At 42.7% G+C, this 14,995-nt stretch overlaps 1 protein-coding gene across 3 annotated transcripts in view; it reads left to right on the plus strand.

Moving 5' to 3' along the window:
- DAAM1 (dishevelled associated activator of morphogenesis 1) overlaps positions 1–14,995 on the plus strand; it is a 165,487-nt gene that overhangs the window by 38,752 nt on the left and 111,740 nt on the right. Inside the window, exon 1 of one of the 3 annotated variants that reach the window (XM_045014067.1) lies at positions 9,234–9,400. The exons of the other annotated variants lie outside the window; for them this stretch is intronic. The gene's annotated coding sequence lies outside the window, so the exon portion shown is untranslated. Of the gene's footprint in view, positions 1–9,233; positions 9,401–14,995 lie in introns of those variants that run through there. 3 annotated transcript variants of the gene reach the window in all.

Here is a 14,995-nt window from a genome sequence, read left to right on the forward strand (position 1 = left end):
GAAGATTAATCCTTGGCCTCTAGTGAATCCAAGTGCAGTTCACTGCAGGCATTTGAAATTCCAGCTGCTTTGGACACACAAAGTTCCCAGGGTATTTTCCAATCACTGACTGGATGTTCTGAATTCCCAGTTGCATTCTAGAAATATTGTGCAGTATTAACTGAAAAGCTGCTGTTTACATGCACACTTCTGCTAGCAAATTCATTGTAAAGTATTTGCAGAGTGGGCACCTGGGCTCTGGGAATATCTACATTAACTATCCAAACTAATACCTTGATTTTTTTTTCCTTCTAGCATTCACTCAGTGCTGTTGGTCTTGATTCATACCTTGTATTTACCCTGTAATCTCCCTCTGGCATGTAACATTGTAACATGGTAGAGGGCCCTGTTAGTTTGTCTGATCCTGAGATGATCAGGGCATCAGAGACTCCATTGAAGTAAATGGAAGTTGCAGGCATTCAGCCCTCCTCATGATCAGGCTCAGAGTATTCAGGAAAACTGCCGCATTTTAAAAATGATGGATGCAGTAATTGGCGTAGTAGCACTGGGGGAATGCCTCAATAAAGACTGACATTGTAAAAAGTTGGGGGCTCTTAATATTTTGTAATTACTGTAACTCCCATTTTGGGGTCTGAGCTAAACCCCATTGAAATCAATGGGGTCTTTCCATTGACTTCAGGGCGGGACATGAATCAGCGTTCACTTTCCACTCTCCATCAGTACCCAGCCGGGGCTGGAGAAGCTAATGATTCAACCAGCAGACCAAACTCGGTGATGAATCCTGGTCCCGTGCCGCCTGAGGCACGTTGTGTGTATGCTAAGATGATTTACTTCAGTGAGCTTTAGATCAATCCCTTGGAGCACAAGCAGTGGTGGAAATGGACAAATAGTGTCTCAATTCCTTGTCTGTTATGAGACTGGAAGCCACGTGATAACTTTCAGCTGTTCAAGGCATGTGGTAACAACTTTGTTATATGTACCACTGTCTTAGTGCTAATCTAGTGTGAATTTTTTTTAAAAGGGGTTTTAAAAAATGGAAAGCTTCTCAACTGTGTTTGTCATGCAAGTAAAAAAAAAAAAATGGCTAGGACATCAGAACCATAACTTGCCTTAAACAACTGGTGCTGCAGAGATGAAAACCCATTAGGCAGCAATGCATTCTTTTTTCAATAGCCCTTGCTTCTGTTAATTATATTGTGGTCACACCTGGAGGCCCCAATCAGGCCATGGTCCCATCCTTCTTACAATAGTACAAACATTTAATAGAAGCGATAGAGATCTCCATGGGAAAGATGCCCAAACCTTGTCTAGCAGTACAGCTACCACTGAGGGAGGAGTGTGGCCAATTAAGGGACCAATTTTTTGCCACTGTAGACATGGCCACAAAGGGAAGGTTTGAGTTCCGATGTCAGCTTTAGGATTTTGAGAACCTCTAGCTTTAGGCTAAAATCCAGTCACTTGGCAGTCTTTCTGCCAACTCCAGCCAACTTTGGATCAGGCCCATTTCTAAGAGATTAATGGGTCAGACTAGGATTATTTGTCATGGGTTCATTCTTGTTGGTACCACACATGAGCTATCCACTCAAACAGGTGAGTATCCATGAACTCTTTACATGCACAGACTTACATGGGAAGGATGCTAAGCATCTCTTTTTTGGATTTTTTTTTTGACAACACACAGGGAACACTTGATTTGCTCATGGCAAATCCAAGATGCCAAAACATTAAAGATCCAAACTTATTTATTCAGTCAGACTCATTTTCTTTCTAATTTATAACCCAATAGCAGCTTTATTTACAGAAGTGTCAATTACTTCTACTTTGATATAAAATTGGCTGGCGAGCTGTCTGAGTCTATCTAAAATTCCAGTCTGTAACAAGTCTAAGACACGTTCATTGTATATTTATATTTGGCTGAATGGTAGCATTTGTTGGCAACCATTTTAATTTTAACTGTATCAGTGTGCCAATCAATACTAACAACACCATTTCTTCTCAAAGCCAGCTATGTGGGCAAAGAGTGCGTGAATAAACTGGCAAAGGAATTTTTATGCTGCAAGTAAGGAAAAAGGTCACTGCCTATGCCTATATGAACTCGATGCCAATGGTCGGCATTGTACGTGTGCTAGCCATGAAGCAAATGAGAATTGTTTATTTAGTCACCGCTTAGGTTATGAGAGAGCTGCAAACTCCTCTTTTAAGATGGAACTTCCTTTTAATAAACAGAGAACATCCATGTTTGACAGGGACAACATTATGCTTCATGTAGCTCAGTAATGTGCATCATTTAAAAGACCTTCAGTTGTGCAAGAGAAATGCATGGGCTCAGTGTTCCATTGACTTTCAGCTGGACTCGGAACAAATGTTTGCACTTCTGATTGGGCCCTTTGCAGAATTGGCACCTAAAATTGTATTTCTGTTCTTCATCAAAAGCCTAACTTGCTGGTAAATTTTAAATAGCTGCCATGACAGCGTCGGTGTGGTGTTTAGTGTAGTACCAGGGAGGCAGCATGGCCTAGTAGTAAGAGTAGGGAGCTGTGAGTTTTTGGGACAAGACAGTTACCCTTTCTGTGCCTCCATGTCCCCACCTGAGAAATGTGAAGATGATACCTGTGCACTTCACCAGAGTGTTGAGACTTAGTCAACTTAATACTTGTAAGGAGTTTTGCTGCCATGGCAGGGAAGGCACTAACAGAAATTCTAAGTACCGCTAGCACTAATGTTACCCTGGGCTGTATAGCCTGTAGCTAGAGGAGTTCAAGGTTCACATTCAAGATCCCTAGCAGCCATATCCATAAACTGATAGGAAGCATGGGAGTCTCCAAATAGGTTCTAAGAACGGTACACTAGTCTAAATCCAAGCACCCTCATACTTCTCTGGAGATGAATGTTGGGGAGAGAAGGTGGAAGGTTGATTTCTCACCAGCTCACTTGGACCTCACTGGTGCGCTCCTAATTTTTTTTCAGATCTACCACTTGGCTAGTAGGTGTCAGGTAAACTTTCCAAGCCCTGGTGTTCTCTTCAGTTTCTACTTGTCTCTCTTTATTCCTGTTAATTTTTTGCTTATCTCTTTCGTCCTAGCTACATCTGCCTTCTGTTTTCCCTAGTAAGAACACAGCTGAAGGACTGGGAGCCACACTAATACCATATAACATGCATTAGTTTATTAGGTACCATGGCCATGTGTGCTGAATAAACACCTAGATTAGCTTGAGAATAGTCATGCGATTGATTTGCGTAGTGCGCATTCCATTTTTTCATTATGCATCAGAAAACTACTGAAGGCCTAATTTATAAACCATATATGTATTTCAAGTGCTCCTGTCAGTCTGGTAATTTAGATTTTTGAACACCCAGTGGAGTAAAGGCACAGATGATTTTTTTAGAAAGTGGTCTCGTCCTGCAGCTCACGTTCAAGTCATTGGGAAGAGCAGGTGTTCAACATCTTTGAAAAATCACAGCCAGGCAATATGAATTAAGGTGCCAAATTTTAGGCAAGCAACTTTGAATGTTTTGGCCTCTCTCTCTTGTCTTAAAGGATATTTTCAGATATTTTGTCCCTTGCAGCCATATTCGTGGTCTTAGTGCAGTGGACCAAGAGTTGGTAAGGTGAATAAATCCAGTGCTCATCTTTCCAAACAGCTATTTAAGGTGAAAATAGTTGTTGGAACTGGAATGTGCTATGAAACCATTAGAATCCAAGAGCACTTTCCTTGCTGTCCACTACAGATGATGATCATAGGACCACAAAGGAACTCAAGCTAATCCTTGTGGAGACATTTCTTCATATCCATTTAGGGCATCCCATCCTGATTTGCAGACTTTTTCTCTAAAAGAGACAGCACTTGCACTCACCTTTATACACTATTCACCATAGAGAAACACTACACTTTCACCTGTAGTGAAACTGATACACAGCGTGTTGGATTTCTTTCTAACCCTGCAATTCCTCATTCTTTAGATGTAGAGTTCTCTGTGATATACAACATCCACAATAGGAAAGTCATTCACGGAAACACTGAATAATGGCGTGGCAGTGGCTTCTGAAAAGCGTCTAGTCTTTACTGCAACAATACTGCTCTAGTACGCGTATTGATCAGTGATTAGAGATCATAATTCCATCAGCAACAGTACAGATAAAGCACCGTTTTGCACAGCTTTTGCACAACTGGCCACTGCCTTGTTTCAGTCACAGTGAAATGCACTCTTCACGGAACATTGAGTATCCCAATCACAATAGGAGCAGCAAAGAATCCTGTGGCACCTTATAGACTAACAGACGTTTTGCAGCATGAGCTTTCGTGGGTGAATACCCACTTCTTCGGATGCAAGAATATTCACCCACGAAAGCTCATGCTGCAAAACGTCTGTTAGTCTATAAGGTGCCACAGGATTCTTTGCTGCTTCTACAGAACCAGACTAACACGGCTACCCCTCTGATAATCACAATAGGATTATCCCAATGTTGCAAATAGGGGATTCAGCCTCCCAAGACACAGATTTTTGCATGTTTGCACTGGGAAATTCACAGAAAATTCATGCCTGGGTTTCTTCTTATCAGAAATTTAGTTTGTAATAAAACATTAGTCTTTTCCAGCCATTTCCGCCTTGCATGACTGAAGCTTACAAAACGCTACCTTTTGTATATTTTGAATTGTAGCATGTGATATAATTGCACCCCTTGAGCCAATAAGGAAAGCACAGCCTCTGTTTACTAGTGGGTTTTTTCCCTCTTATGGTACATGCTCATCCTGGAGAACTGAGGAAATATGCAGACTCTGTCTCACTCACTGATCTGATTGTGGATGTGACTACACCATGAGCTGAAAAAGATACAGGATCAGGAAGACTGAACAAACTGTAACACACTGGCAGTATCAGAACATGGGCAGGGAAGATATGATGGGCTGATAGAAACAAAAAAGCCAGATAAAGACTACTCTAGGTTGCAGGCTTCCAGTGAGAAGCACAATGATGCAGCTCAGCTTCTAGCACCGCTGTCTGCTTCAGAGTCCATAAAGATGTTTCCCAGGTTCCTTCTGCCATGTCCAGCAGTTTCCAGGAGATGCTCTCTCATTGGAGAGCAGGACTGAAGTGATGTCAGCCAAATAAAACTGCTTGGAAATAAGTTAGAAACCTCTAAACAAGGACTCTAGAACCCGGAGTCAAAAGGGTGAAGGGTAGAGTCATTGCACAAGTCCTATGTAGAGAAATGGCAGTGGTGGATGTGGGGGTGGGCAGCATTATATCAAAAACCTGGGTGATCTGGGTGTCCCTGAAAATGCTTGTAGGTTGAGGTGAATGTACAGGATTCCAGAGCAGAAAGGACCAGCTTCTGAACCCCTTAGCCCCAGTGAGGAGCATCTTACTCTGTAAGTAACTCTCGCTCCCTTCAGCGGGAATGCGTCTCCTTGTTAGTAAAGATATTGGGTTCCAGCCCCAAGTGGATCACCTAGGGCAGGCACAGTGATATTAAGAGAGGCTGGAAGCACTGAGCATTCTTACTCCTCCTGTTCTTTGGGGGTATCTCAGCTGAGGAAATTTCTTGATGGGAGGGGCTGGTGTTTTCATCTTTTTACAGCACTGGTAAGAAGGCATGACTGGGTCACATGGGCAGGTACGAAGATGCTCTAAAACTGGCCAAGTTAAAAGCCCAAACACCTCACAGAGATGGGAAGAACGCTTTTGTGCAAACAAAATAGCTTATCTGGTGACTCAGATCAAAATGCTGCAAATCTCCAAGGTAAAATTACAGCCGCATCATGATTGCTCCTCTCACAGCCAGAATGTTGTTGTTGCACAAGAACTTTGTTTCTTGGCTTGGTTATTAGGAGAACCTTTAGGTTTTGTAAGCGCTCTGTTTACACTAACTCTTCTGATGCATGTAACACAGTTCAGTTTTGCATGTGCACTGGTTTTGCACAGCAGCTGTGCCGACTTAAATCTTGACATACTGGGGTTAGAGATGTACACCTTAAGCATTTGTTATGGCAGATTTTCCTGTATGAGCAAGCATGCTTGTTCTCCTGCTTGCTCTGCCTTGAGGTTTGGCCTCAATGTGAAGAGCCAATGAAAACATTGGATGACTGGTGGAGGAGCAGCTCAGTCATAGCAGAGTGCACAGGCACACCTGTAGTGTTGCAAACTCCTAATGTTCAAAAACCCCAAGTCTGGTCCTTAAAACTCATATACCAAAAACCAAACAAACCTGGATTCTCAGCCATTCGGCTGCCCTAAGGTCACCTTTTCAACTTCTTTTCTGCAACTGTGAAGGCTAGAAACTTTTAAAAATGAAAACTGAGATTCTCATTTAATTACCCCAGGAGCAGGAAGGTTAAGTAAAACCGCCAATGTCCTAGAATTCACAAGGAAATCACAGGAGTTTGGTGCCTCTGTGAAAATGTTCATGTCCATAATCAGAAACTCTAACAACGCACTCTTCTGTGTAAATGTGGGAAATGGCTGCTGCGAGAACTGAGGTAATGAACCTTTAGAAGGGAAGGTTTGGTACTAGAAGCAAAAACTTGTTGAATGGAGAAGGTATTCCTAAATCATAAGCATTTCAGTGCTGGGACTTAGAGGTAGACACAGTGTCTAATGCTTGGCCTTTATTTAGAACTGCACTGGTTTATCTCTAAATTGGTTTAAAAACAGATTTAGTTAAACCGGTGTCAAAACCCAAGTGCATGGTCTTAAATTGATTTAAATTTGGTTTATATTGATTTTAGTTGAAGTGAATCCCTTACTCAGTTAAGCTAAATCTGTTTTAAAATGGCTCCAATCTACTTATGTGTGTCCATCCGGGGATTTATGCTGAACTAACTAAATCAGATTAAAGTCACGTTTTAACTGATGCAAGTTTGAATATAGACCAGCCCCAAGCAAGATAAGGACTTCTGGCCACTGCAGTAATATACAAGGCAGAGTCTTCTGGAAAGATGGGAAGGGCCATAATTTTTCTGTGCGTTCCCATTTAAATAAGCTAAATAACCCTCAAGCAGTGTAAAACCTTGATTTGTCTTCAGGGCAGGTAATTAAAACAATTATGGAAATTTCACGCTTTCTCTAATTTAAATTTCTCTCCGGATAATTAATATTCTCCTGTAGCTTAATGGCCATCTTTTAATGATGATGTTAAATAGAACACAGGCTCTTTAAAGTAGTGGTTTCTGGTTAATATTATGATACTGCATTCACTTTCACTGGTCTGTGTGACGTTTTTCCCCTTTTGCCAGTTAAGTTACCTATTTGTTTTAAATGGGAACAGTAGTTTTTTAGTTTTATGTATTAGATCAGCGGTCCCCAACACGGTGCCCGCGGGGGCATCTAAATGCGCCCGCGTCCTGGCCGGCAGTCGAGCTTGTGGCATTTTGGCGGCGGCGGCTCTTGATGACGTCGCTTGTCGGCGGCAAGCAAGGTCATCGAGAGGCGTCGCCGTCGAAATTCGGCAGCATTTCGGCGGATGCTCGACCGCCGCCACGGTCCTTCGTCTGGAGCCCGCCAGACGAAAAGGTTGAGGACTTCTCTATTAGATTAAAATGTGCTGCTTTTACAGCCACTTTATTAACAGAATTAGCTTGTGTACATTAGGATATTTATAAAACTCTTTCTATGGAACTGTGAAAAATCAAATCTTGAGTAAAATGCAGTGTCTTTTACACCACTTTAATGCGTATGTTTGATAAAGCACTGGGAAGAATTTTTGTATTGCCAGGAAATGAACATTTGCCAACAGTGCAGGTTTTGTTGTAAAATGAGCATTTTATTAAAGAATCTTGTAAGGTGAAAAAAATCACATTTAAGGGGGAAAAAAGTCCTTACTAATACATTTTAATGTAAAAGTCTAGAAATAAGTTAATTAAAAAAAATAATCTTAATGTATACTATTAATTTATACTGATTGCTATTTGCATTTTGCTTCGTTTGGGCAAATGTAGGGAATGTAGAATTAGATCGTTAGAAATGTATTAACGTTCGGTTTATTTTAAAAACCTCTCGCTTTCAAAACTAAAATGTGGGCCGATGCTACTTGACTGTCACTTCAAAATAAAAATTGGCTGACTTAATGCCATAATATTCTGGAGTCTAAATGGTGGCCTCAGATGTGAGTTTAATTAATTGCATGTTTCTGCTTATTAATTAAAGGTAAAGGACACACTCCAAGGGCAGTAGCCTGTATTTTAAGTGTGTATAATTGCAAATCTCAATACCTGACCTCAAATTAGACAATTGGGACTAGCCTGGAAGCTGTCGTTTGTTGCTATGGTGATAGGAATAGGTGGTGGTGCATTGGTGTACCTTAAATGTTTGATACTGAAAATTCTGTTTCTGATGCCAAATTAATTAGAGCCTTAACGGGGGAAAACTCCATTACTTACAACTACACAGGTTGTCACACTCTGGGGATTAACAATGAAATGGGGAGCAGTGAAATGGAAATCTTAGCAACCAAGGCTTTGCATTCAATCAATCGAGGTCAGAGTACAAATGGTGACTGGCTCTCAGCAAGGAAAAAAAAGGAGAAATTAAATTAAAGCCAGGCGTTTAATTAACTGTTTTAATTGTCCTGGAGGGAAAAGGTTAATTAGCAAACAACTGTAAGCGCAACTCCTGCCCAACTTGCTACGAGAGTCAGTTGAATTGTTGCTATTTACAAAGCTTTCCATCATCAAAGTAAATACTTTTGAACCTGAATACATCTCATAAATGAAGCAGCTTGGAGTCGCTTGTTAAAGCATGCAGGGGAATGCTGAGATCAGAGCCCTCTTTTGGCAGTCCCGTTGAGCTCTCTTCTCCTTTTGAAAGGTGGTCTGTACATCTGCAGTATGGATGGCTGCCTAATTATCCAATAAAGCAATTGCCATACATGGCTAATTATATGTAAAGTGAATGATATAATGGGAGGGATTAAATAGTCAGATAACATCGGCCTCCTTTAGGCTTCTTTTCTGAGGATTGCATGTGGCTGTTTTCCCTGGGGCTTGGTTAAACAAGGAATTAAACCCAGCAAAGATACCGGGGCACATCCCTAGCTGGGGCAAATTGGCATAGTTCACGGGAGCTAGGATGGCTGCTGGCACATTCTGAAAATACTGGACTTTTGGAATGGCGTGACCTCGACCCTGCCGCTGTGACCTAGTACGCATGGTGCTTGTGAGGTCACACCACATGGAGGGTGCCATTTTGCAGAGCGTGCCAACCTGCTCACGCTGGCAGGGGTGGAGCAGGGCACTCTGCAAAATGGCATCCTCCCTGCGTCCACCGTGATTCCGGACAAAACCACATCCAGTTTTATATCCGTACCGGACAGGGACAAACCTTAGAAAAACAGGCCTGGCCGAGCTGTGACAGTTGTACCAGCTTCTGCCCCACTCTTCTCCTCTACTGAGTTGTCCCCAGGTGGGGTGTGGCAGTCCTTTGTGTATATATACTGGGTTTGAAATGATGGGTAGCCCCCTCCCCCATGGACAAGCTAATGATAATCTCCCTGCAAGCCCCTCCGCTAACCCTAGTCACCTTTTGGAAACAAGCTAGCTTAGTTTAAAACTGAAAGGGGTCTTGTGATTCATAAGAGGTGGGGTCTTTGGTTGGCCAGTGCAGCTTTTGCTAGCCCAGCTATCCCTGTGACTCTCTTAGCTTTTTGTATATGTTTGAAATTAACAGCTGTTAGGCACATCGATCCTTATTGTCCTAGATATTCTTAACAGATCAGTTAGTAACATTTTATTGACCTGCTTTTGCTGCACTTTGCTCAGAGCGTGGTGTTAGTATCTCACCGGTTTATCAGTAGCCCCCTTTTTCCTGCCTCCTGGAGGGGCTCCAGCAAAATTTACTCTTCTGCTTAGATGCAGGCATGCTTGGGAAATTTCTTGAGCATCTTGTCTCCTCGCTTTCATATTTTCAGGGCACTTGTAGGCATCCAGTTTTGCTATTAATCCCTCCTTGAATGTTAACATGGTCCTGAAAAGGCTGTCTTACCCTTTGAGCTCCACTACAATGCATGTTTGTTCTCACAATAGCCTCTTCAACAGCTGCTTCCAAAAAAAAGGGGGTGGGGGGAAGAGGAGGATTTAAATGGAAGGGCCCCTTGACAGGATTTTCATTGCAGAAGAATTCTTGAGTGCAAAAACTTTCTATGGCTCCTTTTGAAGCTGCTTTTTCAGCACTTTGGAGGAGACCTCCCCAGCACCTGCATACAGTGCCCTTCCCGGAGAGCAGTTTGCCTGTTTTTAAGCCTCACATCTTGACCTTCCTCTCAGATTCTTGGAGCGGATCTAGCAGTGGAGCAAAGCTGTGCATGTATGTTTAAAAGTGTAGTGACCTGATCTTGAGGAGTAAATTATGTGTGTTGTGGGAGTATAAGATTCAAAGTGGTTTTTGTGGTTTTCTTTTTAAAAAAAAAAAAGAAAAGAAAAAAGAGAGGGAAAAAAAACTTTTGTTGGAAAGATGCAAGGATGAGACTTCTAATATTGGGTTGGTTAACACATCAGCACGCTCAAAAATCAGGGTTTGCCCATGATTAGGGGTTTTCATTTTTCCTGAAGTATGTGGCAGTTATCTGCATGGTGCTGATGGAGTGCAAGTAAGAAAAGAAGGTGTGCAATGAATTGCTGGAAACACGCATTGAGCTCGTAGGCAATTCAACTTCCTGTTTAAATAAGTAATTGTGGCCTCCTGGAAATCGTATATAATCTTCCATCTGGCTGACCAGAAAACCTTTGTCAGCACAGTAAATGTAGTGCTTTCTATGCCCCAAACTCTTGATCCAGGAATGTCTTCTGCAGTTTTATATAGCCATGGCGTAGGTAGTGCTGAAGTACACATTAGATATGACAAGGAGAAACTTTTCCATATCTTCATAGACTTTAAGGCCAGAAGACAGCACTAGGATCGTTGTCTGGCCTCCTGTAATAATACAAGCCAAAGGACCTTACCCAGTAATTCGTGCATCAAGCCCTTACTTCTGTTTTAGCAGCAAGCATACTGTCATCCCTCCTCTGCCGCTTGGCAGCAGATGTTGAGGCCTTGCAGGTCAGATTTCTATTGGAGGAAAAATCAGTGATGTGGAGTCTGGGTATATTCTAAGCGTGACATGTTTTGTTTACACACATACCAGTCCTGGAACAGAGATGCAGCAAACAGCATGCAAGCAATCTCTTTTGGGAATTTCAGCCCAGTTCCCAGGGAGCAACTCTGCCTCAAGAATTTTCCTTAATTAGAGAGATTAAGGCAGAGACAACTTCCCTTGCTGCTTGACATAGCTCACCCAAAGAAGTGCATCAGAACAACAAAGCATACTTTCCAAGACTAGAAATGTGTTCATGTGCCAAGAAAAAACTTGAGGCTGTAACAGCGCCACCTGGCGACGACTCCTTTCAGTAGCCAATACAACATAAATTACTGTTCTTGCCTCAGCATTTTAGCAGTGATGTGCTTAGACTATGCCTGGTTTTCATGTATTAGAAAGAAAACTGCTGATGTTTCCAGTACCAAGTATGGTGGTGTGAAATAGATTAATCTGTTAACCTTTGAATATGAGCACTTGATTGTTTACTGGAAAAGTGTATAGATTGATGAGTTCTTTGGATACCTCTATGCATTTTTAATGGCTAAATTCACAGCCTTGCTATAAACTTATTTGGCCTTAAATGGAGTGAAATGTGTTCTTACAAGGCAACAGGCCCAGATGTACGTTTTAATTTTTGATGAACACTATAGTAACTTATAATAAAAATACAAAAGGTAGTAAACACTTTTGATGTGAGAGCTTTTATGGTGCTAGCAGATGGGGCTTCCAGGGCTCTAGCTGACAGCCAGGACAGAGTTAGCATACAAATTTGAGCATTTTCCAGTTTCAGCTACAGGAAATTAGTGAAACTGTGAATTTGGAATTCATTTATATTTAATCAAAAAGTATAGGGTGTAAAACCTGTTTTAGTTTGAGGCATAGGAGACTATAAATTCAGGAAAAAAAACCCAGGATGTATGTAGGGGTTGTTTATAATCTCCCAAATTATAGGGCTGTGTGATTGAAATATTCTTAGAACAGGTGCCTCGAAGAATAACCTCTAGGGATGAGGGGATAGGTCAGTCTAACTGTTAATTCAGCTGTTTCCTCTGCTGATAGTGACAGTAATGCATTGTGGAGGGTGTGGGTGGGGGAGAAAGAGAGAGAAAGATGAATACACGTTACCAGAATGTCTGTCTGGAAAAATATTGAGCTATAAACTCTACCAATGTAGTACAGCTGACGTTCAGGTTTCAATATCAACCTGAACTCTGCCCCTGCATCTCTGTCCACCTTCCACATACAGGATGGAGACTACCTCATTTGGCACATGCAAATTAAGTCTCCCCTGATGAATATTTATAGTTGAGTATATGGAGCACCTGCTCTTGGGATGCAGTGGTATAATGATATGTCACCCTTCTAGCTTGGAGTAGGTCAGTGAGGGAGGTGAACACCCACTATATGTCGGGAGTATGAAGGATAGACGCTTATCTGCAGGGGATTTTGCTACTGATGCTGGAAACATCCCTACATTTGCCATGAGCTGTGCAGCTGATTGGTGCCAGTGCAGTGTGTAGGATCTCAGTGGGAGCTGGTGACTTTGTGACTGATCTGAGGGAAGAGGAGCAAGGGGCTGGCAGTACCAGGAGGCTCCTGTCCATGCCAGGCAATTCTCTTCTCAGGTGCATGTAGTACTGCCATATCTATGGCTGTTTCTATTGACTGGCCAGGGTAAAGATGGATATTTGGGCTGTGACATCCTCACAAGAAAGGGTGTGTGTGTGTGATGGGTTTTTTTTTAATGTGGGGGTTGGGGTGAAATGCTGAAGCTGAGATCAGGGATTCAAGGAGCATGCATAACGGTGAAGAGTCTCCTGGTGTAGGGGTGAGAGCTGGTGGGCATGGTAAGGGTGCTGGTCACTTAGCCTAGAGCACTGGTTTTCAGCACCTTTACCATTGTGAGCTGCATATGCAGCTCTCTCTGTTATGAGCTGCATATGCAGCTCTCTCTGTTATGAGCTGCATCCACACAATATATATGCTACCTGTATGGCCATGAGGATGTCACATGGGGCCGCAAGCTCTGTGCTGATTGGGCCGTGGCTGTGGATTGAGAACCACTGGACTAGAGCAAGAACTTTAGCTAAGCTTTAACAGAGAAGTTACCTCGAGAGCTGGTTCCAGTCCACCATGGGAGTGTATAGAATGTCTCTAAGCTCTCCTCTAATTGCTAATCGCTGCCATGTTTCACCTTGGTAAAAACAGCCCTGGGCGTGAGCTCAGGGGTCGGCAGCCTTTCAGAAGTGGTGTGCCGAGTCTTCATTTATTCACTTTAATTTAAGGTTTCACGTGCCAGTAATACATTTTAACATTTTTAGAAGGTCTCTTTTTCTATAAGTCTATAATATATAGCTAAACGATTGTTGTATGTAAAGTAAATAAGGTTTTTAAAATGTTTAAGAAGCTTCATTTAAAATTAAATTAAAATGCAGAGCCCCCCGGACTGGTGGCCAGGACCTGGGCAATGCGAGTGCCACTGAAAACCAGCTTGCGTGCCGCCTTCGGCACCCGTGCCATAGGTTTTTTTACCCCTGTTCTAGCTTGTGCTGCCATGGGAGGCTGCACTGGGGTTAGTGCTGGAGAAAAAGATCTGGAATATTAATCGCCAACATATATAGCCTGCTGGAGTGATTATTTTTATTTGTTTTGCAGTAGCACTCCCAATGTGCTAGGTATTATACACATTAAGAAGGGATCAGTCTTCCTATAAGAGTGTCCCCATTAAGACCTTAAGGGAAGACGAAACCAAAGGTTTTGGGGTAGAGTGGAGTCTGTATTCTCTTGTGGGTAGCTCATCACACCCTAACTTCAATGAACAGTTACAGTTACCATGTGACTACTAGATTATCAGCCTTGAATACGAGCCACATTGGCCAGTGATGAGTGCATAGAAATTCAAAGAGTTTCTAATATTACAAGAATGGGTTTGTGCTGTGTTTGTAGGATGGGGCTGCATGAGAGAATACGTTTCTGGGTGCCGTACATTTCTAGTGATCCATGGTCTAGGTAGCGGCGTTTGTGAGAATCTCACAAGTTTTCCGTGCAGGCAGAATGCCTCCCCACTCGAATAACCGGATGAGGTCACTGATTCAGTGACCTGAGAGAAATGTCAAAGAGTTTACATCAGCTTTGATAGCTAAAACTTCATAGGCTTCAATGCAACTGTGTGCGCTGAGGAAGAGTTTAAATATGGTAGAAAATATTTAACTCCTTAAGTGTTAGGCAGAGGAGCACATTGTGTGTTACTGCATTTGTGGAAAACAAGCTGCCCCTCACACACGGTTAAACAAAATGAGCGGTGGTCTCTCTCTCCCCCTCCCCCCATTGTATTCGGGAGCAAGGAACTAGAAGGATCCATGCTGGGTGGACACTTGATGACAAGACCAGTATCTGTCCTCTCAAATTTGACCAATGCCAAAGCATTTATTGTCGGTCCAAAGGAATGTAGATGGTATTTCTGTTACAAACACCATTGGTAACAAAAGTAAAAAGCACTGTCTCTGTATTCCCCAGTCCTTCGTCTTCTCCCCCCTGCCCCACGCCCCAGCTAATCTACATGGAGGCCATGACTTTAAAAAACAGGCGTTTCAAGTTCGGCTCCTGAAATCCATCTTGAGGCACCTAAATAGTCGGCCATGTTTTCAAAAGCGTGACGTGTGACAGTCGCCATTTTGGCCAGCCCCAGGGATTGATGTGGGGACCTCCAGAGCTAAAAGCAGGAATCGCTTGAGCTCAAGAGCCAGGTTCTGTAGCTGGCCTGTAACAGCCTCTCATCTTCTGGCTCAGGCATGGTGTGGCTGTGCGTGAGTGGCACAACATACACTTACCTGGGGGCTACCGTATGTTTGCCACCTTTCTAATGGTTGGTAACTGGACCTCCGAGACCCCACCCCCAAAAGGTCCTGTTCCCTTCTCTGCCTCTT

Source organism: Mauremys mutica, chromosome 4, assembly GCF_020497125.1.
Source record: "Mauremys mutica isolate MM-2020 ecotype Southern chromosome 4, ASM2049712v1, whole genome shotgun sequence".
In the NCBI taxonomy this organism is placed as follows: Eukaryota; Metazoa; Chordata; order Testudines; family Geoemydidae; genus Mauremys; species Mauremys mutica.